Source organism: Triturus cristatus, chromosome 5_2 (genome assembly GCF_964204655.1).
Source record: "Triturus cristatus chromosome 5_2, aTriCri1.1, whole genome shotgun sequence".
NCBI classification, from domain to species: domain Eukaryota; kingdom Metazoa; phylum Chordata; class Amphibia; order Caudata; family Salamandridae; genus Triturus; species Triturus cristatus.
Genome location: NC_140588.1, coordinates 1,026,480,528 through 1,026,502,388, shown reverse-complemented (window position 1 = coordinate 1,026,502,388; position 21,861 = coordinate 1,026,480,528). Strand labels below are relative to the sequence as shown.

Sequence of the window (21,861 nt, the reverse complement as noted above, 5' to 3'; positions counted from 1 at the left end):
AAAATTCTTCCAGCCATTATGTATGGGGCGGAGTTGTGGGGCTTTAGTGATATGTCCAAACTTAAGGTTGCACAGAACAAATTCCTTAGGTCAGCAATAGGGTTACCGCAATCAACTCCTCGTATTCCCCTATTGTATGACCTAGGCTGTAACCCGGTGGAGGACATGGTACGGTATAGACCACTTGCGTTTTGGCGACGCCTGTGGATGGCACCGGAACTGTCTATGTATGCCGAGGCCCTCCTGGAAGTAAAAGGGCTACGGGGTTCGTCGGGGATTCCTTGGTTATCAGCAATAAAAGCTTCCCTGATTGATATGGGGCTGGGGTCCTTATGGGTTGATCCTGTTACTGCTGTTTTCCCCTCAAAGAAGCTTTTTAAAGAAATCTATTGGAGTAGGATTAAGGAAAAGAGATTAGCAGCTGCTCTGGGTGGCCCCATGACAGTATTATTCCTTGTCATCAAGGATGTCCCCACTTATGATGAATATTGGGACATCATAACAAAGCCATCTGATCGCAAATTGTATCATCAGTTAAGAGTTGGCTCCCTCCCTCTTCGTGGGGTAACGAGTTCATGAAATCTATGTGGCAGTGATAAATGTACCTTTTGTGTGGAGGAGGTAGAAACTGCTGATCACTTCCTTTTTTGTTGTCCAATGTACACTCAACCTAGATGTGTATGGTTAAAGCCTGGCCGTTCACTGGGAACAAGATCAGCACAGGTTGCCAGTCGAATCCTAAAATCTGACACCACTAAGTGTAGGGGTATCTAAATTTGTTAGTTGGGCTTGGTGAATTCGGACCCGGAATTTGAGTCTATAATTTAGTAGTACATATAATGTTGCAGGTGGTTTAGCATATTGTTCATTATTATTGTTCATTATATTATGAAATTTGTTCTTATTTTTTTTTTAGCGGCTATTGATTGCATCAGTCGCGAGTCTTTGTATTGTATTTAATAACTTTTTATTTTGTTTTTAGTATGTATTTATTTATGGATTTTATGGACTATACTAGGACAATTTGTTATGGATTGTGTTTTATATGTATAGCATGTCTTTTATGATGTAAATCGAAATAAAGACCTTTTGACTGACTGACTGACAATGCCTTAAAAGTTAAAATGAACACTTTGGGAAACTGGCAACCAGTGAAGCACCATGAGCGAAGGTTTAGCTGAAGTGCGCTTAGAAGAGTTGGTAAGTAACCGTGCTGCACAGTTTTGAATGACCTGAAGCTTTTTGATTGCAGATAGGGGGGCTCCTAAATAGATAGCATTAGCATAGTCCAGGCGAGAGAGGATGAGTGCTTGGACCAGACTCTTCTTACAGTTAGTGGGAGCAGGGGAAGGATCTTTCTGAGCATTCTTAGTATTCCATAACAGCAGGTGGCAACCTTGCCTGCCTGCTTCTTAAAGTCCAGGTTATAATCTACCCACACTCCAGGACTCTTAATTTCAGCTTTAGGGTGGGCGGGGGGCCGATACAGTTAGGCCAAGAAGAGGCTATTGTACAAGAAGAATGGTTACCTAAAAGCAAAAGTTCATTCTTGTCTACGTTGAGTTTCAAAGAAGAGTTGTCCATCCATCCGGAGACTTTTTGCACACATAGAGCCAGATTTGGAGCTACGTTATCCTCTTGACTAAGTGAGACCACTAGCTGGGTATCATCCGCATATGTGACAATCTGGATGCCAAAAGGTGTTACTAATTCTGCCAAGGAGCTCATGTACACATTAAAAAGAGTGGGGCTCAGGGATGAACCCTGGGGAACCCCACATCTAAGTGGCATTGGCTTAGAACTAAAATTTTCTTCGAAGACTACAAATGAATGGTCTTCTAGGAAAGATTGTAGCCATTTCAGTGCAGATCTGGTGATTCCTGCTTTCCTAAGCCTTTGAATAAGTAGCTGGTGGTTAACCGTATCAAAGGCTGCGCTAAGATCAAGCAGAATTAGTGCAGCGCAACCTCCGCTATCCAAAGTTTTCCTTACATTTTCCACCACTATCACAAGTACGGTCTCAGTACTCTGTTGGGCTCTAACACCCTTATGCATCAAGCCAAAATCCAGTCGGTAAAATACCGATTCGGTAATAGCTCCCGGTAATGTGTGAAAAATACCCAATCCCAATGCATCAACCCAAAACCCGAGCAAATAACGAATCGCTAAATAAATAACCTCGAACATACCGAATCGCTAATACCCAAAATGCTAATTTACCGAATCGCTAAATACCGAATTCGCAATTACCGAAATCACTATTAGCTCCCGGAAATTGCCAATAGCAAATAACGAATCGCACCCCAATGCAACAAAACTCGCTAATAACGAAAATCCCAAAAATCGCTATTTTGCCAGAGCTAAATAAGGGGAATCAAAACCTGGAGGTAAAGTCACAAAAAAAGAAATAAATAAATTAAAAAAAAAGAAAAAAATCCTACATGTGCAAATGATTGAGGCAATCACTAAACCCTTAAATTTGGCCCAGGAGACCCTGTTGGCTCCCACAAAATGGCTGCCCTCTACGTGCTTGCAAGGAGGATGCGGATAAATGCAGCAGGACAGCGCAGGAGAAGGGTCCAGGAGCGAGTGTTCAGACTGCGCATAACCCTGCTCGGCCAGAATGAGGACGAGGTGTACCAGAAATATCGCCTCAATCGCGCTATGATCATGCGCCTGATTGCAGACCTGGAACCATTACTGCAGCACCAGACACACCGGACCAATGCAATCCCTGCGCACGTTCAGGTCCTATGCAGCCTGCACCTACTGGCCTCAGGGAGTTTCCAGGGGGTAATTGCGGTTGCCGGAGGTGTGTCGCAAAGCGCACTGTCACGCTTCTTCAAAAAATTTCTAGATGCCATGCTGACAATGCTACACACACACATCAGCTTCCCCACAACCCCACAGCAGTTGGACCGCACCAAACAGGCTTTCTACCAGGTGGCACAATTCCCACATGTGATTGGATGCATCGACTGCACGCATATCGCCATATGCCCTCCGTCAGCAAATGAGTACCTTTTCAGGAACCGCAAGTCATACCACTCGATCAACGTGCAGGTTGTGTGCGATGCCAACAACATCATAACGGACCTAGTGGCACAATTCCCAGGTAGCACACACGACTCATACATCTTCCGCAACAGTGGAATGCACAGGCGACTACTCAATGGCGAATTTGGAGAGGGACTCCTGTTAGGTAAGTAGAACTACGCTTCCCCACACCAACACCACACATGTATGTACATCACCAATGCTAAGTCTATGCTTCTATCTTCTAGGTGACAGTGCTTACGCCCTGCGGGAATACATACTAACCCCATACCTAAATCCAGCAACCCCGCAGGAACATCGCTACAACGCTGCACACATCAGCACGAGGAATGTGATAGAGCGGACTTTTGGGATTCTCAAGAGCCGCTTCCGTATCCTCCACAAGACTGGCGGCGCAATGCTATACCAACCAGACACATGCTGTCGAATAATTGCTGTATGTGCAATGCTGCACAACATTGCCACCAGAAGGGGGATACCCATGGAGGTGGACAGGGATGACGACCCCCAGGCTGACCAACCACCCGCCCAACGACGACCGGCACACATCCCAAACACAGCAGAGGGCCATAGGAGGCGGACAGACATAACGCAAAATCATTTGTGACCCTGGGTAAAATGAGACATTACAAGTTGGTGTTGGGTGCAACTGTTTAATGCACAGTAGCACTGAGGATTGTGCAACAGAACTAGCATTGTGAATCATGCTCCGATTGCATAAATGTAAATAAAAGGTTCCTTAAAGTCAGGCCTGTGCAAACAGAATAATTGGATGGCCATGGTTGCTCCACCATGGACCTGCAGCATGTCCAAATTTCTAGTGGCGCTTGCCACGTACACCAAGCCTCCGCTCAGGTGCATCCAAACCCTCACCACGGCCTGTCCCCGTGGAGGCACGCGAACTTCGGCGCCTGGTGCTGGCCTCTGCCAGTGACACGCTGCTGACACTGGAGGCAGCCTCACTGGTGTCATCCCCTCCCAATGCTGCAGCACTGCATGTGCTGCTCTGAAGTTGTTCCACAGCAGTGGTGATGTGTCCCAGTGACTTGGCAACATCACCGCAGAAGTGCCCAAGGTCCACCTGCAGGGAGACTGTGCGGCGTGCCAACACAGCGGTGCAGTTGCTGTGCCGTTGTATGGCCTTGGTAGCGGCGGCAGAACGCAACATTAGCTGCCGGTTACTCCTCCTCTGGGACTCATGGCCCTCCCTGATGGCACGGGTGAGCTCACGTACCTCCTCCCTGAGCTGAGCATTGCCATCAGCAACCGCAGTGGTCTGGTCCCTGACCGCCGTGCCCATGTCCCTGACCGCGGAGCCCATGTCGGTGACTGCTGCAGTCATGGCGCGCATCTCCCTCGCTAGGCGCACGATGTTGCAGCTGATGCTAGCCACATGTCTTCCCTGCAGGTTTTGTGTGCGCAGCATCCTCTCCTCAATTGCAGAGGTTGTTGGGACATCCTGGTCAGCTGAGGAGACGGAACTGCGACGGGCCCTGTGACGCCGTGCGTATCTTGAGCCTCCATGTGGTGCAGCAGGTGGTGTGGATGTGCGCTGCGTGGGTGCCAATTGCGGGGGGGGGGTTGCCATCTCCTGCAAGGGCGCAACTTGGTGCCTGTGCCTCTGCGGTATTGTGGCTGTACTGGCTGCAGGCTGGCTTGCTGGTGCCGTTGCTTGTGGCGCAGGTGGTGGTGCCTTGGCTTGTGGCGCAGGTGCCTTGGCTTGTGGCACAGGTGCTGGTGCCGTTGATTGTGGTGCTGGTGGAGGTGGTGCTGGTGGGGTGGCAGGTGTTGGCGGTGCGTGCGCATCCTGCGCAGTCTCCTGGTCTGACTCCACGGGTGTCTCAGATATGATCAGCTGGTCGCTGTCGTCAGAGTCCCCAGGTGATGCATCTGTGTGTGAAACAGTGCATGATTAGTGGGATGATTACACCTACATAGTGTTGTACCCATCAATGTCCCTCTGTGGTCCAACAAATGAACAGTCTACAGCCATGTACAAAATATGTGTTGTGTGAGGATTTACGCCTGTACCTGCACTCTGGGCTGACTAGACTACAACTCCCAAGATGCAGTAGTGTCATGTGTGGAACTGTCTGTGCCAGAGCTGCAGACACAGTGAGATTGGGCTGGGGGCATGGGTATGGATTTACGCTATGCTGGGTGTGGCACAGGCATGCATCTTACCTTGGGCACTTGTGGCTGCGCCGGACGTGTCCATCTGGATCACCCCCACGACGGCTTCCCGCTCTATCGTCCCTTCCACAAGGTCCTCCAGGGCTGTGTTGGATGGTGCAGTGCTTGTTCCGCCTCCAGTCCTTCTTGCCTCCCGGAGCCTCTCAGCAATCCTCTCTTTTGCGCGCTTCCGGAGGTCATACCACCTTTTTTTAAGGTCGTCGATGCTGCGGCTAGTGACGCCAACCGCATTGACCCTCTCACGGATGCGCTGCCAGATGCGCCGCTTCTCGGTCTCTGGCACCTTGAGGGACAGCTTGCCAAAGAGGCGGTCGTGTTTGCTGGACACTCCCTCGATGAGGTACTCCAGCTCCCTGTCTGAGAACTTCTTCTTGCGCTTGCGTGCAGATTCAGCGCTGGATGGCACTTCCTGCGACATGATGGATGTGTGCTGTGAATGGCAGAATCTGTGTGGCCTCACTCTGCACAGCCTGTCCTTCTTTCCAGCTCCTGTCTGCTCCTCTGTCGAGGCTATGTGGGTGGGGCAGCAGTATTTCCTGGTTGGTGATGTCATCAGCCTGTTCCCGGAGCGACGCGGCAATTTGCGATTTCGCTATTACCGATTCGGTAATTGCTAATTCGGTATTACCGAACTCGCTATTTGCCAAATCGGTATTACCGAACTCGCTATTTGCTAGTGGGGCCGTTTGCGTGCCCCGCTATTAAGGAATCGGTAAATTTAGCGATTTTTAAGGAATCGCTAAATTTCACCGAATCTGTTGATGCATGCCAATTACCGATTCCTTAATGGCGATTCCTTATTTTTCGCTATTAAGGGATCGGTATTAGTTTGGTTGATGCATATGCCCCTAAATCCGGTTTGACTAGGTTGAAAACAATTATTATTTTCCAGAAATGTAGAAATAATGGTATTTACATATTTCTCTGCCAGTTTCCCTATTCCTGGGAGCAACGAAATAGGGCGATAATTGGCTAATATCTCTGGATCAAGATGTTTTTTTTTTAAGAGAGCTCTGACCATAGCCTTTTTCCATACGGGAGGTACTATGCCCTTTTCTAAGGAAGCATTGATTACTTCGAGAATCACTGAGGCTACAGTCTCAGAGACTCAATTTAAAATACTAGGAGGGGCAACATCAGAAGCTGCTCCAGATTTCAATTCGTTCAGAGTCTCCTGAAGAGTGGCAAGATTCAGAAGGGGAATTGATTCCAACAGATGAATATCAGAGCATATGGGGGGTCCTGTCTGTGGATCAGGAACTGCGGGGAAGGATTTATAAATAGATTGTATTTTGTCACTAAAACATTTTGCAATTAAGTTACATCGTAAAGGAATATCATTAATAACAATAGGGGGAGAAGGAGGAATAAAAAGAGATTTAGCAATTTTAAATATTTCACGAGGGCGGTTTGCTGTTGAAGTGATTTTCTTTTCAAAATAGGCAGATTTGGCCAATTTTATTTCAAGCTTATAGGTCCTAATTCCAGTTCTATATTTCATTTTACTATCAACTGTCGGATCTTTCCTCCAGCTTCTCTCTAGCTTCTTAGTAACCTGCCAGAGGGCTCGTAATTTGGGGGTATACCAGAGATTATGATGGGCTCCTATTTTATTATGCGTGAGCTTCTTGGGCAGAATCCTATCAAGAGATGATTCTAGCCATTTGTTAAGTTCATCATTCACAATTAGTGGATTAGAATCTACTATAGGGACCGTATCTTTCAAATAAGTAGTCCATGACTCGAATGATAATTTTGCCCAGGGGTACGTGAGCCTAATACTTTTCTCCACCAGAGGAGGAGCCTCTTGCACTGTCCACGTAAAAGGGATAAGGTAGTGATCAGACCATGGAAGAGGAAGTGGATCTTTCACCACGAGGCTGGGGGCATTAGAAATAATAAGGTTGAGAATATGATCCCTATTGTGAGTAGGTTTATTGCTTAATTGTTTTATTTCAAGTATTTCAAAACCTTCAATAATTGTAAGAATAACCTTGTATCTCATTTTTTTGGGGCGTTTCGCTAAACGTAGAAACACGGGGAGTCCGATGGCACTTTCTTTTAACATATGTATTAAAAGAAAATTATCAAAAACAGAATTTTCCCTACCAATTTGGGAGGATAAATTAAGTAAAAAAGCCTGATAATAGGTTGAAAAATGAGGAAGTGCCAATCCTCCTGAAGTCACATCCAGTTGCAATGTAGATAACTTAACCCTAGGATGTTTATTATTCCAGACAAACTTCCTTATTATTTGATCCAGCTTCTTAAAATAATGATTCAGAATTTTCATGGGAAGATTAATAAATAGGAAGAGAAACAATGGAAGCACCGTCATTTTACCATAAGATCCTCCCTATCAGGAATAACCGAAGCAGAGACCAATTATCTAATAGATTTTTCAATTTCGTAAGCATCCTAGTATAATTGAAAGAAAATAATTGCCCAAAATCATTAGTAACGTATATTCCCAGATATCTAATTGGATGTGGTGATTTTAGATGAATTGCAGATGAAAAATCCAAAGGAGTCGTATTAAATGTTAAAATCTCGGTTTTAGCCTGGTTAACTTTTTAACCTCCCACTCGTGTAAAGTTTTGAATTTCACCCAGCACATTCTGTACATTAGCTGGCCCACCTTTCAAATATAAAATAATATCATCAGCATAAAGTTTAATTTTTGCCATCCCATCAATGAGAGGCAAGATCATTAAGTTTTTCCGGATCTTCTCAGCTAGGGGTTCAATAAACAATGAAAATAAGAGAGGGGTTAACAGACACCCCTGGCGTTAATATTGACCTTGCCAGTTTCGAAGCCAATAATCATAATTTTGGATTCCGCACCCCTATAAACTTTTGTTAGCATCTGTATAAATTGCTGTGGAAAACCAATCTTCCGTAAAATAAAAAAGAAAGCACTCCAATCTACTGAATCAAAAGCCTTTTCGGCATCCATCATCATAATCACCTCATTTGTCTTATTAATAGAAAAATAATCAATGGCTTGCATTAAAAATATGTGTTTGATGCCATCAAACGTCCTGTAATAAAACCTTTTTGATCACTATGCACCACCTGTTATGCACAGGGAGCTATCCTTTTTGCCCAGATTTTCATTAGCAATTTACAATATGTGTTTAACAGACTAATAGGACAGTATGAACTTGGATCCAAAGGATCTTTATCTTTTTTAAGAAAAACTATTACCACGGATTCCTTAAAACTTTGGGGAATATCAATACCATACTGAATTCCATTGAGCAGTTTTACTAAAAATGGAAGCAACTTATCTTGAAATACCTTATATATTTCTACAGGAATCCCGTCTGCTCCACTGGCTTTGGCATTAGCCATACTTTTTAATACAGATTGAGCTTCAGGGATTTCTATTTGAACATTCAATGCCTCTGAAAACTGCTGCGGTAGCGAAGGCAACTCCAATGAATGAAAATATCTCCAGAGTTCTGCTTCATCTACCCCCTGGGTTTCTCCATAAATATGGTCAAAATGAGCATGAAACACCTCACGAATAACCTGCTTATCATCTTCCAACATACCTGTTGCTGGATTTTTAATTTGAGTGATTAATTACGCAGCTTTTTGGGATTTCATAGACCAAGCCAAAAAAAAAACTGCCAATCTCCTGACTCTCCTCGTAAAGCTTTTGTTGGTAAGCCTTACTCCCTTCAATGTCCTCTGTTATGAAGAAATCTTTCAGATTCTCCTTGGCCCTGGCTAACTCTTGCTGCTGTGCTTTTATAATGGGCGCTGGTGTATCTGAAAGGATTACCTTTAGTCTAGCCTTCTCTACAGCCGTTTGTAGTGCCAAAATCTTCTGTTTCTGTAGAATATTTATTCTTGCCTTGTAGGAAATAACCTTGCCTCTAAACGTAGCTTTACAAGCCTCCCAGACCATAAATAAAGGGGCCGTATTTTAAATTATGCTGAAAAACTCTTTGATAAACCCTCTGGTTTCTGTTAACCAGGTCGTGTCTTGTAGTAGGGATTTATGAAATTGCTATCTGGGCCTCTATTTTACAATACTGCTTAATTTTAGTGTTAATGAAACTAAAGAAATATCTGAAAAAGAGTTGGCCACCATTTCTGCCGGACCGTTCGCAACTAATTTGTCCACCAAGAAATAGTCTAGTCTTGAGGCTGATCTAAATCTTGCTGAGTAACATGTAAATTGCAAGAGACTGGGATGGCCTAATCTCCAGGGATCTGTTAGTGAGAAGTCTTTTGTGAGGCTATTGATTAGTTTTGGGGTTTTAGGCTTTAGTTGACGCTTCACCTTGTTTGAAGAATCCAATGCTAGATTCTGAATAAAATTAAAATCGCCACCCAAAATTAGTATGCCTTCCATTCGTAATGCTAATTGGTAAATTCGGCCGAGTGCTACGGTATCATCTTCAATGGGACCATAATAATTTACTAAATTCAAGATTGTTTCCTGCAACTTAACTTTTACCCAGATCCATCTACCTTTCCCATCTCGTTGAACATCCTTAACCTGCCAGTTAAGTAAGTTTGCTAGTAGAATCCCTACACCTCGGACAGCTAGATTAGCGGAAGAAAAAAATGCCTGTGAATACTTTTTGGAAAGCGCTATCATTGGGTTATCAGTCCTAAGATGTGTTTCCTGAAGAAACACAATCTCGGGAGAAAGGGAAGTAACCCAATTTAAGAGAGCAGCACTTTTCCGCGGGTTAAGTAATCCATTAACATTACAGGTAACAATTTTACATTCTGCATCTATACATTCTTAACTTGTATTCTGTATTATGAAAAACCCATCTGACATGACTTGCACTGATTAAAGTAAATCTATAGAATCGATTACATCTTTCCTGTTCATTTTTTCCTCTTGCTGAGCGCCCCCCCTGAAAAATTAACCCTCCCCGAGCGCCTGCCCCCGGAAATACTAACCCTCCCCAGAAATGTGGTTGACCCCACGGACCCCGCGACCCACATCTCACCCTCCCTACTTGCTTATGGGATGCCCTGACCCAGCACCCTAGGTGAACTACCCCGCCCCCCACACAGCGGATAAGACCCAGTGGATACATAATTTAAACATTATACATCTCCAAAGAGTAAATCAAAGCAATTTCATCTCAAAGTAGTAATCTCTTTCAGCAATTACGGAGCTTCCTCTACCCGCCAGAGCATATGAAATTTGCCTTTGACCAGCACCCTTAATTTTAATTGCTGTGCAATGGATGCCTGTGCCCCTTGTGCTTTAAATAGAAACAAAAGCTTTACAAATTCTTTACGTCTACGTGCCGCCCCTGCTGACATGTCTGGGAAAATCCGACATTTAGAGCCCTTGTCAATAACAAACTGTTTTTGGTGAATTGCTTTAGTCAACACATTCTCTTTAATTCTATAGTCGGCAAAGTTCATTAGAATTGTACGAGGGTACTTGGAATTCGGGATGGGATGAGCGGGAACCCGATGTGCCCTGGTTATTGTTAAATCCCCAGAAAAGTCTGGAAGCACTTTTTGTTTGATAAATGTTTCAGCTCAACGTAGGGTGTTGGTACCATCACTCCCCTTCGGCACTCCCACAATTCGAAGATTCGAGCAGCGTGAGTGATTTTCCAATTCTGCCAATTTGGTGTCTAGGGCGTTCTTATCTGCTGTCACTTCACTGATTTTCTGAATTGTGGAGCTCATCTGATCCTCCAAATGAGCTATCCTTGACTCTGCCTCCTCGAGCCTTGCGGGAATGCCTGAGATTGCTTCCTCAATTCTTTCCAGCCTTAGATGGAGAACGGCTGTCTCATGTGCCTGGGACTTTTTCATTTCCCTGAACTCCTCCAATATAAGATTGAGCGAGGCTTGCATTTCCATCTGTTGCGAATTGCCCTCAGAGGATGGGAGTTCCAGTTTCTCTTGCTCGTTTCTATTCTCATTATTGCTCATCTGACTTGGTGAATCCAAGCCCTTCTCTATAGATGCGCCAGAGGTTTCCTGGAATTTCTGAGAGCTTTCTAGTTGTTTTGAGATTATTTCTGCCATGGAGAACCGATTGGAGAGCAAATGCTGATCTACTAAAGCGAGTGCACTTGGCCGGCAAGGCGATGAATTGCCCTCCTCTAAATTGGGTGGAACTGAGGGTACCAGAGCTAAAGGTGAGGCCTCGAGAGGTGGAGAAATGTGAACCCTTTCGAAAGGATTAATTACTATGTCCTCCTCTGGTGTTACTGGCGGAACTGAGTTTGCCAGTGGAGGGACTTGGATTGCAGGGGGCTGAGTAGGCTGAGTATGCCGCTGCCCGCGTCCCACGCAGTGGGACATCAGCAGGGCAGCTTTCTAGTGGCTGCCCGTCGCAGCCTTCCCCCCCCCTTTTGTTCCGCCTCGTGAGCGAGGCCGCGCCCAGGGAGGGGAGCGCCCAATGAGTGTGCCGGTGGGAGGCGGGCCGACAGGGGGGCGAGGCTAGCCCCCCCTACTTAGGCATCCCTCTCTCTCAGTTCCTCCTCTGCTTCCTGCGCGCCGCTCCTGCCTGGACACGCGTATTGCCTGCCGTCCGCACCACGTGATTATGACCGGGGCCCCTTCAGCGTCATCGTGCTCTTCGGGTTACCAGCATATTGCGGTGAGTCTTGCTAACCCTTCCCACCCCGGCCCTGTCCCTGGGCATGACCAGGTGAACAGGGCCCTGTGGCTCGAATGGCCATGGGTGTGGGGGGCGCAAGCGGTGCTCCGCGTCTGAGGGGCGATGCGGCGGGGTTATGGGCATCTTCCGTGGTGCGATTCCGGTGTGGCAGGCTGTATGGGCGGTCTAGAATAGGTTAGGGCGGCAGGTTGCAAGGCGGTCGGTGCGGCCACGTGCGGTTTCCGTGTCGTTTGTCCGGGTGCTCGGGGTGGTGAATTAAGGAGTTAGGCCGGCCGTCCTCGAACCGGGGGAAACTGAGTACGAGTCCCGCCAACGACGCTAAACATCCTGTGATTCTGGGCAAATCACCATCTCCCCATGCCTAACAAACAGCCTGTTGTAGCGGCCGCGTGCATTTCCAGGCCGGCCGTCCTCGAACCGGGGGAAACTGAGTACGAGTCCCGCCAACGACGCTAAACATCCTGTGATTCCGGGCAAATCACCATCTCCCCATGCCTAACAAACAGCCTGTCGTAGCGGCCACGTGCGTTTCCCGTGCCGTTGTACGGGGGTTGAACCCCCCCCCCGTCCTGCGCGGCCATCTTGCCTGGGGTTTCCACGGTATCAAGGCCCTCGTTGTAAAGGTTTTCGCCAGCGCGCAATATTGAGCGCTGGTGATTCGGGCGGGTGACTCGGGCGGGTTAGAACGCTGCACCCGGGCCTGGAAGGAGATGGGTGTCACGGGAGGACTCGAGGGGAGAGTGCGGGCTGCGGGGGGTTGTGTATCTGTGTGGACGTTCGGTCCACATCGTGTGATTCTGGGCAAAGTAAAGCGCTCCGATACCGGCGGGAGGAGCGCGAGCTAAATTTACGAACGCAGCATAAATAAGAATGCTCTCTGTCCCGATCAATCCATACCGGCCATCGAACGGCGTGGCGCGCTGACAGACCTCGGGGGGTTGTGTATCTGTGGGACGTCGCGTCCACATCCTGCGATCCTCCCATACCTGACTGGTGGGGAAATACAGCGATCGCGCAACGCGCTCCAATACCTGCAGTCGCGCCATATATAACTACACAGGGGGCCAAGGGCACGCGCCAACGCGGGAGATTCGCAGATCTGCTTGCGCATCACAAAACAAGAACGCTCGGGGGGGAGGAGTTGGCCTAATGGCTAGGGCGCTCCGTCGCGGACCCGGGACACTGGGTCGAGTCTCAGGAAGGCCGCTAAACATCCTGTGATCCGGGGGAAAGGACACCTAATCTCCCCGCGCCTAACAAGAAAGAATGTGTGCCCGATGCCATGATGGCGCCCTGATACCTGATGGGATGCAGGTCCAGCTCCCGCTATGTAAAACTTCGTGCGGAAAGAGAAACCACACAATCACGATCAGGTTACTGAGGCATACCGCGAGCAGCTCAGAGGTCCCACGTAGCAGCACGGAAGCTGGCAAGAGCAGCCACATCATTCACAGCCCGCTAGAGTGCTTTGGGGACAGTCTTTCCTGCTAAATCTACACGCGCCATCACGCGAGGTGGTGCGCAACCGTACCCCCCCCCGCCGCCCACCCCCCCCCCCCACGCGGCAAACTTCGCGCGCGTGCTGGCAGCCCACGCGGTAGAAGGGCAGCGGAGGGCGGGCTTTTTCATGCAGTAGAACGCGCGCGATCTGGACACGGTGCCCCAGCATGCAGGCTTAGTAAAAGAATGCTTGAGTCTGCCAGCGCGCCAGGGCAAGTTTTTAGTTCTGCTGGGCGGATTATTGGCACCGCCCGTTGAGCAATGACCATGGGTTGCAAGGGACTGTGTTGGCATGCGCTGGTTCGGCATCCTCTAGGCAGCTCGCGCGAAAGGGTTTTCCTGGCTATGCCCGGGCTGGGCCTCTGGATAGGTCATTAATTTATAAGATGGCACAATTTTAAGTCTGTTCTGGGGGCTTCTCGTGGGCCACAGGCTGCGCATGAGTGTGTTTGGGCTAGCGCCTATGTGTGTGATGGTGTATTCAGCGCACTGTTTATCCCATCGTTCTAACTCCGCTCCTTTCCCCACCTACAGATCCGCTGAGGGACAGCCCGCAAACGTAGGGGCAGCGACCGAGGGAAAGGCGCAGGGGGACGCGCGCTAAACGTGACCAAAGAGTAGACCACCACGCCATGGAGGATATCGGGACACCGGGTCCATTGTTCTCCCAGGAGACGTCGATCGAGGAGACGCAGTTGAGCGCACCGCAAGACGGGGTGTGGGCGGACTTTATGGCGTTCGCCCATGAGAAGGGCACGGCGTGGGCCCAAGGTTTCCTTGAGGCTCGCAGGCTGGAAGATTCGGGCGTGGTCGTAACCCCCCCCATCCGAAGGCGTCCAAGGCCCTTCGGGGTTAGAACCCTGGAGGTCCACCCGGGTTCATAAGCCCACATCAAAAGACATGCCCGAGGCCCCGCCGGCCAGGAAACGACAAGCGACCGCACCACGTACCGTCCTACCGGCCGTTGCAACACCGCCGGTTCTCAACTCTGCCACCGGAATCACGGACATGGCCCAAATGGGCAAGGCCATGGACCACATGCTCAGCCTCATGTCCGTCTTTCAGAGCCGTTTGGACGCTTTATCTGCACCGCCACAGGTGCCCCCAGCGGCGGTGCCCGCGCCAGCCCAGGCACCCGTGGTCAGAGCGCAGCCGTGGAACAGCGTAATGGTGAGCCTGGGGGAGCCCCGGGGTTATCACTCGCAGGGAATGCTGGCCCCCCCGCAAGTAGTGCAGCAGGTGCATCCACATCTGGCGCGGTGCTCTCCCTACCACCCCCACCTGCGTGTGGTCCGCCCACCAGCGCCGTTGCTCCTGAGCCCACCCCCACCGCGGCACCAGTAGGGGAGGGTACGGGCCAGGTTCCTAGACCCCTTGTCACTCAAGCGCCATTGGCATCAGGCCGCTGCTCCCTGGCATGGTTGGTGCCGCAAGCCGCTAAGGAAGGTATATGGAGGCGAGAATACATAGACATACTAACACTACTTATGCACGGGTCGGCTGGGGTGGACACGAGAAAGATGGGACGTAAGGAAGAAGAAAGGGTCAGATATCAGCAGTGGCCTGACAAAACAATCGAGAATTGGACGTCCGCATTTAACATATTGGCGGCGGTGGTAGTGCAGAAATTTCCTGAGCAGAGCGAGGCCCTAATGCAGTATGCCAGCACGATCCAAGAAGAGGCGAGGCTCTCTGGGGGGTTGGGATGGTTCTACTATGACCAGGACTTCCGTAAAAGAATGGCCATATGCCCGGACCTGGGGTGGGATCAGAAGGAGATTCAACTCTGGGTTGAACACATGTGCCGACCCACACGGGATAGGAAGGATCAGGCTTCTAAGGGGCAAGGGGAGTCAGACGACAGAAAAAAGGACCATTTTCCCAGGCGCCCTTTCAAGCAGTCCTTTCGTGGGGGCAGGGGGCGGGGGGGAGGCAGGGCCCCAAGCGCTTCAATTCCGGCACTTGCCGGCTTTACAACGGGGGCAACTGCACATGGGGAAGGTCATGCAAATTCTCACACAGCTGCAGCAAGTGCGGCGCACAACATCCTGCTACTGCTTGCCCCCCCAGCCAGGGCGCGCCACAGCCTTCCACACCCAACAGGACAGACGCGCAACGCCATTGAGATCGCAAGTGTACCACCCCCCACGCCAGGCCCCCCCACCAACGCCACCGCCTCCTGCGCCCCTGGGCTCACTGCACAGCGCCTCAGCCCCGCCAGGGGCCCTTCCCCCATCATCCTGGAAAATTTCATCCCGCTCATTAGGCGCTATCCTTTGGTGCAGGAACGGGGCCTACTGGCGGGTGGGTTCCTTGATGGCTTTAGGATTCCCTACAAGGGACCGTTGGAGTCCAGGGACGCGCGGAACCTGAAGTCAGGAAGGGATATGCCCGGGGTGGTGGACCAAAAAGTACGAAAGGAGTTGTCAGCAGGGAGGATTGCGGGGCCGTTCAGCAGCCCGCCCCTGGACCATTTCTTGGTGTCACCGCTGGGAGTGGTACCTAAAAAACAGCAGGGTTCCTATCGCTTAATTCACCACCTGTCGTACCCCGAGGGGAATTCTGTGAACCACTGGCTGGACGAGGGGATGTGTTCGGTGGCATACTGCTCCCTGGACATGGCCATTGACATGGTCAGGAGAGTAGGGAAGGGGGCGTGGCTGGTGAAGGCGGACATTGAGTCCGCATTCCGCTTGCTGCCGGTTCATCCAGCTAGTCAGCATCTGTTAGGCTTCAAGTGGGCGGGGCAGTTCTTCTATGATTGCTGCATGCCAATGGGTTGCGCAGTCTCCTGCGCTTACTCCGAAGCCTTCAGCTCGTCCCTTCAGTGGACCTTGGGGGACCTTCACGGGATCACGCAGGTGACCCACTACCTGGATGACTTCTTGTTCTTTGGCCCGGAGGGGACAGACGAGTGTGCGGTAGGCCTGAGTCGCTTTGAGGAGCTGGCAGAGTTTCTAGGAGTTCCCCTTGCCCCAGGTAAGACCGAGGGGCCGGCTCAGGTCTTGACCTTTTTAGGTGTGGAGCTAGACACGGTGAAAGGCGAATCGAGGCTCCCCGCCGAGAAGGTTCAGGGCTTGTTGCAGGACATCCAGGCACTGTTGGGCAAGGACAAAGCGACCCTGGGGGCTGTCCAGAGCCTGGTTGGCAAATTGAACTTTGCAGCCAGGGTGATTCCAGCGGGCAGGGTATTCTCAAGGAGGCTGGCAGGGGCCACGGCAAATGTAATACAGAAGCACCATTTTGTACGATTGACCGCTGGCTTGAAGGCGGATTTAGCGATGTGGGCAGAATTTCTCATTGGTTTCAATGGGACTGTGATTTGGAGGACCCCGTGGATAGCCAGCCAGGAGCTTTGCTTGTTCTCTGATGCGTCTGGAAGGGAAGGTTTTGGCGTGATCCTGGGTGAAGAGTGGTGCGCTATGAGGTGGCCCAATGCATGGCGGAGAAAGAAGGTGACAAAGAACATTGCAGTGTTGGAACTCTTTCCTATTCTTGTAGCGCTGCACCTATGGCGGGCCACCCTAAGCAACATGAAGGTAGTCTTCTGATCAGACAACATGGCGGTGGTGCACGCCATCAACGGCCTTACTGCCTCGTGCCCGCTAGTCCTAAGTCTGCTGAGGGAATTAGTGAAAGAGGGTCTGCACAGCAACATTGAGTTCAGGGCGCGGCACATCGCGGGTGTACGGAATGTGGCAGCTGACGCTCTTTCTCGCTTTCAGTGGCTCCGGTTTCGAGAGGCCTGGCCGCGGGCAAGGGCGGAGATGACACCATTCCCAGACCCCCTTTGGCGCCTGCTTCAGTGGGGGAAAGACTGAGGAGGATGGGGGAGAGGTCCCTGGCGCCGGCGACGCGGAGGAAGTACGGCTCACAGCTAGCAACGATCAGAGCAGTAGTGGAGGCACACGGTGGCTTAGCCTTGGGGAGCGAGGAGCAGGTGGAGACCTTTGTGGTGTGGGCCAAGGAGAACGGCAGGTCCCACTCATGGACATGTGGTCACCTGGCAGCCGTGCGCCATGACGCAAAGCTAGATGGGGGTGCCGACCCAACGGGGTCATCAAAGATTAGGGCGGCACTAAAGGGCTGGGCCAGGGAGGAGGTTAGACGACCGGACACCAGGGCACCCATTGAATTCATGGACCTACAGCTCATCCTGGACACGGTACCCCTTATCACTTTCTCCCCGTTCGAAGCCAGGCTCTTTTCAACGGCATTCTGCCTGGCATTCTTTGGCGCTTTTAGGGTCAGCGAGCTAGTGGCAAAATCGAAGGCTGACCTGTCTGGCACTGCGCTGGGTATCACGGATGTGGCCCTTAATGTATCCCTGGAGCTCCGCATTCGCAAATCCAAGACAGACCAGGCAGGGAGGGGGAAGACAGTGGTTCTACGAGCCTTGGGGGACAACAGGTGCTGCCCGGTCCACATGGTCAGGGAATACCTGGCCTTACGCCCAGCGGCCCCGGGCCCCTTCTTGATTCATGCAGATGGGTCCCCCCTCACCAGGTTTCAGTTTGACCGCACTCTGGGTGCCACCCTGGACAAGGCTGGCTTATCAGGGAGTGGGCGCAGATTCTCCTCGCACTCCTTCCGAATTGGCGCTGCCACTTCGGCGGCTAAAGCCGGCTTGGGCCAAGAGGGTGTGAAGGGGGTGGGGCGCTGGGAGTCCGATTGTTTTAAGCGATATGTTCGACCTTGATGCTGCATGTGCAGTTCTGAGTTTTCCCACCCTGGTTTTCCTTTTGGATGAACATATCTAATTTGGTGTGCAAATAAAGATACAACTACCTAAAAGCTGCTTCATCGTTTCATTGACAGGTAACCAGGTTTGGTTGATGGGACACTCCTACATCACGAGGCTGGAACGCTGGGCAGCACACAGGAACTGGCCGCAGAATTTTGCTAACACACGGTTCGTGTGGTTGGGCTCCCCGGGGATGAAATGGAGTGACGCCCGGGGCACACTTGAACAGCATTTGGCTGCTGGGGGGTACAGCCCTCGATTATTATCTTACACCTTGGGGGAAATGACCTTGTTTCCAGGGGAAGGAGGGCCCTGCTCATGTCCATGCAAACTGACCTGCCAGCCATTAGCCAGGCTGGGGGGTCATGCGAAGTGTGGTGGTCGGAGATTGTGCCCCGCAGGATTTGGAGGGGGGCCAGGTCCCCGGCAGCAGTAGAGCGGTCCCGCAGAAGGGTCAATAGGTCCATGCAAAAATTCATGGAGCGCAGGGGCATGGGCTTTATCAGACATGCATCGATCCAAGAGAAGGTGGAGGGGTACTACGAGACGGATGGGGTGCACCTGTCCAGGGTAGGGATGGACATGTTCCTGCTGGACGTGCAAGTGGCGCTAGCAAGAGCAGGGCATCAGTAGCAGCTATGGAGGGAGGGGGGCTCTGGCAGCGACGGTAGCCTCCCCAGAGCTGTGGCGGAGTTACAGGGCGATCTGGAGGCAGAAGGGTACAGTAAGGGTACCTCTGCGACAGGCGGTACAGTAAGGGTACCCCTGTCCGGCACAGTAAGGGTGCCCGAGCCAAGGTCCAGGAGCCGAAGGGGGTTCTGGGAAGACCGCGACGGCGCCCCGTTAGTCCTTCGGGCGGTTGGGGGGCCTGACCAACCGGGGGTGTGCCACAACACGCTCCGCCCCTGTCAAAAGGGGCGGGAGTAGGAGACAGATCACGTGACCCAGTGGATGATCTGAAAATAAATATGTGCCGCACTGCCGGGCATCGACCCACCGTGCGTGCTGGCTCACCAGGCGGGCGGAGCAGCGAGGTGCTGCTTGCCCTGGATCGCCCGTAAGATAACCCATTTATCGTCATATTTATGTTGTATGAAATAAACCTGCAGCAGTTCTTCACCCACAGTGAAAGTGTCAGTGTAATCCTTGGGTGACGTCTGTGCATGCGTGTTGTGTGGAGCGGATGACGGTGTGGTCACTATGCCGCTGCCCGCGTCCCACGCAGTGGGACATCAGCAGGGCAGCTTTCTAGTGGCCGCCCGTCGCAGCCTCCCCCCCCCTTTTGTTCCGCCTCGTGAGCGAGGCCGCGCCCAGGGAGGGGAGCGCCCAATGAGTGTGCCGGTGGGAGGCGGGCCGACAGGGGGGCGAGGCTAGCCCCCCCCTACTTAGGCATCCCTCTCTCTCAGTTCCTCCTCTGCTTCCTGCCTGGACACGCGTATTCCCACCCTTTCCGCTTACCCTGCGTGGCGGAGACAGCGCGTTATTGGAATGTTTTAATGTTTCTCTTTTGCGTTGCAGGCGGAGTTAAACCTGCAGCAGTTCTTCACCCACAATGAAAGTGTCAGTGTAATCCTTGGGTGATGTCTGTGCATGCGTGTTGTGTGGAGCGGATGACGGTGTGGTCACTAGGCTGAGTGCTCTTTTTGACAAACAGTGGAAAGTCCGTATAATTTTTTATCTCAGTCTTTTTATATCCTGGTGTGGGTTCACCAGTCTGTCCCTCCATAGCATCATGAGTTCCATCGGTTGCGGGGATGGGGTCCTCTCCCCCTTATAGCAGCACAGATTGCGGCTCAAACAGCTCTTCTGTAGCGCTCTCGGAGCTCGAATTTAGTCCAGAATGATTTGTAACGCCTGGGGCTTTCGCGAGAGCTAACGCCCCCTTAGCTTGCACAGCTCGTTTTTTAGCTTTCATTCCAGTTGCTGCATCAACCTTCGCTACAGCGTTGGCTTGCTTCAAATGTCTTCCCATCCTGCTTTGAAAATGTTTTTTTTTTTACAGGTCCCGTCTGCCTGCCAATTCACCAAGTATAAAATATCAACCAAAAGTCTAAATTGCCTGCTTGCCATCCCAGCTCTTTTCCTGATGTCGCTCGCTGTCAGCCACTACAATTAGCTCCAATTAACTCCTTTGAAGCACTTTGGAGTTCTCTCACCTGAGGTGTCAATATATTTTGCTGTCTGCTGCCGCTATTAAAATACCAACAGGCTGATACTAAGGCTGATAGTTAGGTTTACACCTCGGATGACCTCAGTTAACCTCAGTCAGTCCCGAATCAAATGTCCTGCTACTCGCTCTCTCCAAAATTTACTTTTGCATTTTTCCAAGTATTGTAATTCAATTTATGCCCTTCGATGCAAAAAGTTGTTGAGACAAAGCAGTGTTGTACTAACTGATACCCGATGTTATAAACACATCGACAACAACACCTGCTTATCTATTTTCAGTACAGGTCTTACCAGTCGAAGGAGATGCAGCCTTGCAGTGTTACAGCGTTGCCTGGTTAACCCTGGGAATTGAAACTGTAGTTTTCAGCCATCCGCGGTGCTCGGATTTAGATGCTCGGCCTGGACTCACGAGTCACCGCTGAACACTCCGCTAGTTTATACGTCCCGATTCAAGACGTTCGGGATGATTTCAGCTCACGTTCAGCTCACGTTCTCGAGCGGTCACCATTACCCTCTCCACTCGATACGGTCCACTGTGGTCTTCCCTCCGGAGGGCGGAGTCTCAATCACCTGGACTACGGAGAGGCGGGGATCTCCATGGTCAGCCTGTAGCTGTGAAACCTGCTTTCCCTTCCGCAAGTTTTTTGTGATAGATTACATTAATAGGGATGATCCTGAATGTGAGATCTTACAAATGGTGGATGTAATGTTGGGATATACAATATTAAATATTATTAGGTTGTAGGGGTATGACTTCAAAGCAGGATCCGTTGCAATGAGCTTTGAAATGAGATGTGGAACATTTGGGGAAATACAATATAAGAGACTAAAGCAGACAGGCACATGACTTAGACTGGGTTAAACACAGAGGATGGAAGGTAATTAGGAGGTCACTTGGAAGGAAGAAAGGAGAGGGTACAGTTTCAAGTCAAGGCCAATTTTTTAAAAACATTTTTTTAGGACTGTAGTGATAGGAGGCTTTGTAAAAGCATGGAATCTGAGGATCTAGAGATAAACAACATAATTTGCATGTGAAAAAGTGCTATATTAGGTACTTTTGATAGGCATTAGAATCAGGTGAACAGATTGTCCCCTGCTAGGACACTCACCACTTGGGGAAGACTAGCTGATCAACTCAAGGGTTGGAAGTGAAAATAAGGTAGTGACAGAATGCATATACAGGGAAATAACGAGCGCGAGACGGCATAAACAATGCAAACATTTAGTGGCCACATCGGCAAACTCGTCATCATAGCAACATGAACCCGAAAGAAAAATTAGTCACATTTTGCAGGCACTGGGCCCTGGCTACCAGTGACAAAGAATAATTAAATGAGAGTGTTCAGACTCTGCAAGCACTTGTTGTAACTGGGTATATACATCTTAATTTGTTTAATGAAAATCATCATGCTGTAAAAAATAAAGCAAGTGCCTTCACCCATGTCACATAGCTGATTTGGTGTGCAACGTTATAGCAATTAATGAAGTGAAGCTGAGCAAATGCTAATGTTGGCAACCGCCAGTATGGACACCTGCCTTTTTACAGCAAATAAATCTTTAGTTTCCAAGAACCAGG

General features: G+C 50.3%; 1 long non-coding RNA gene across 1 annotated transcript in view; it reads right to left on the bottom strand.

The window, feature by feature from the left end:
- LOC146829619 (uncharacterized) overlaps positions 1–20,808 on the bottom strand; it is a 431,894-nt gene extending 411,086 nt beyond the window's left edge. Inside the window, exon 1 of the long non-coding RNA XR_014962024.1 lies at positions 20,577–20,808. This is a non-coding gene — a long non-coding RNA (uncharacterized LOC146829619). The remainder of the gene's footprint in view (positions 1–20,576) is intronic.
- Between the last annotated feature and the right edge of the window lie 1,053 nt (positions 20,809–21,861).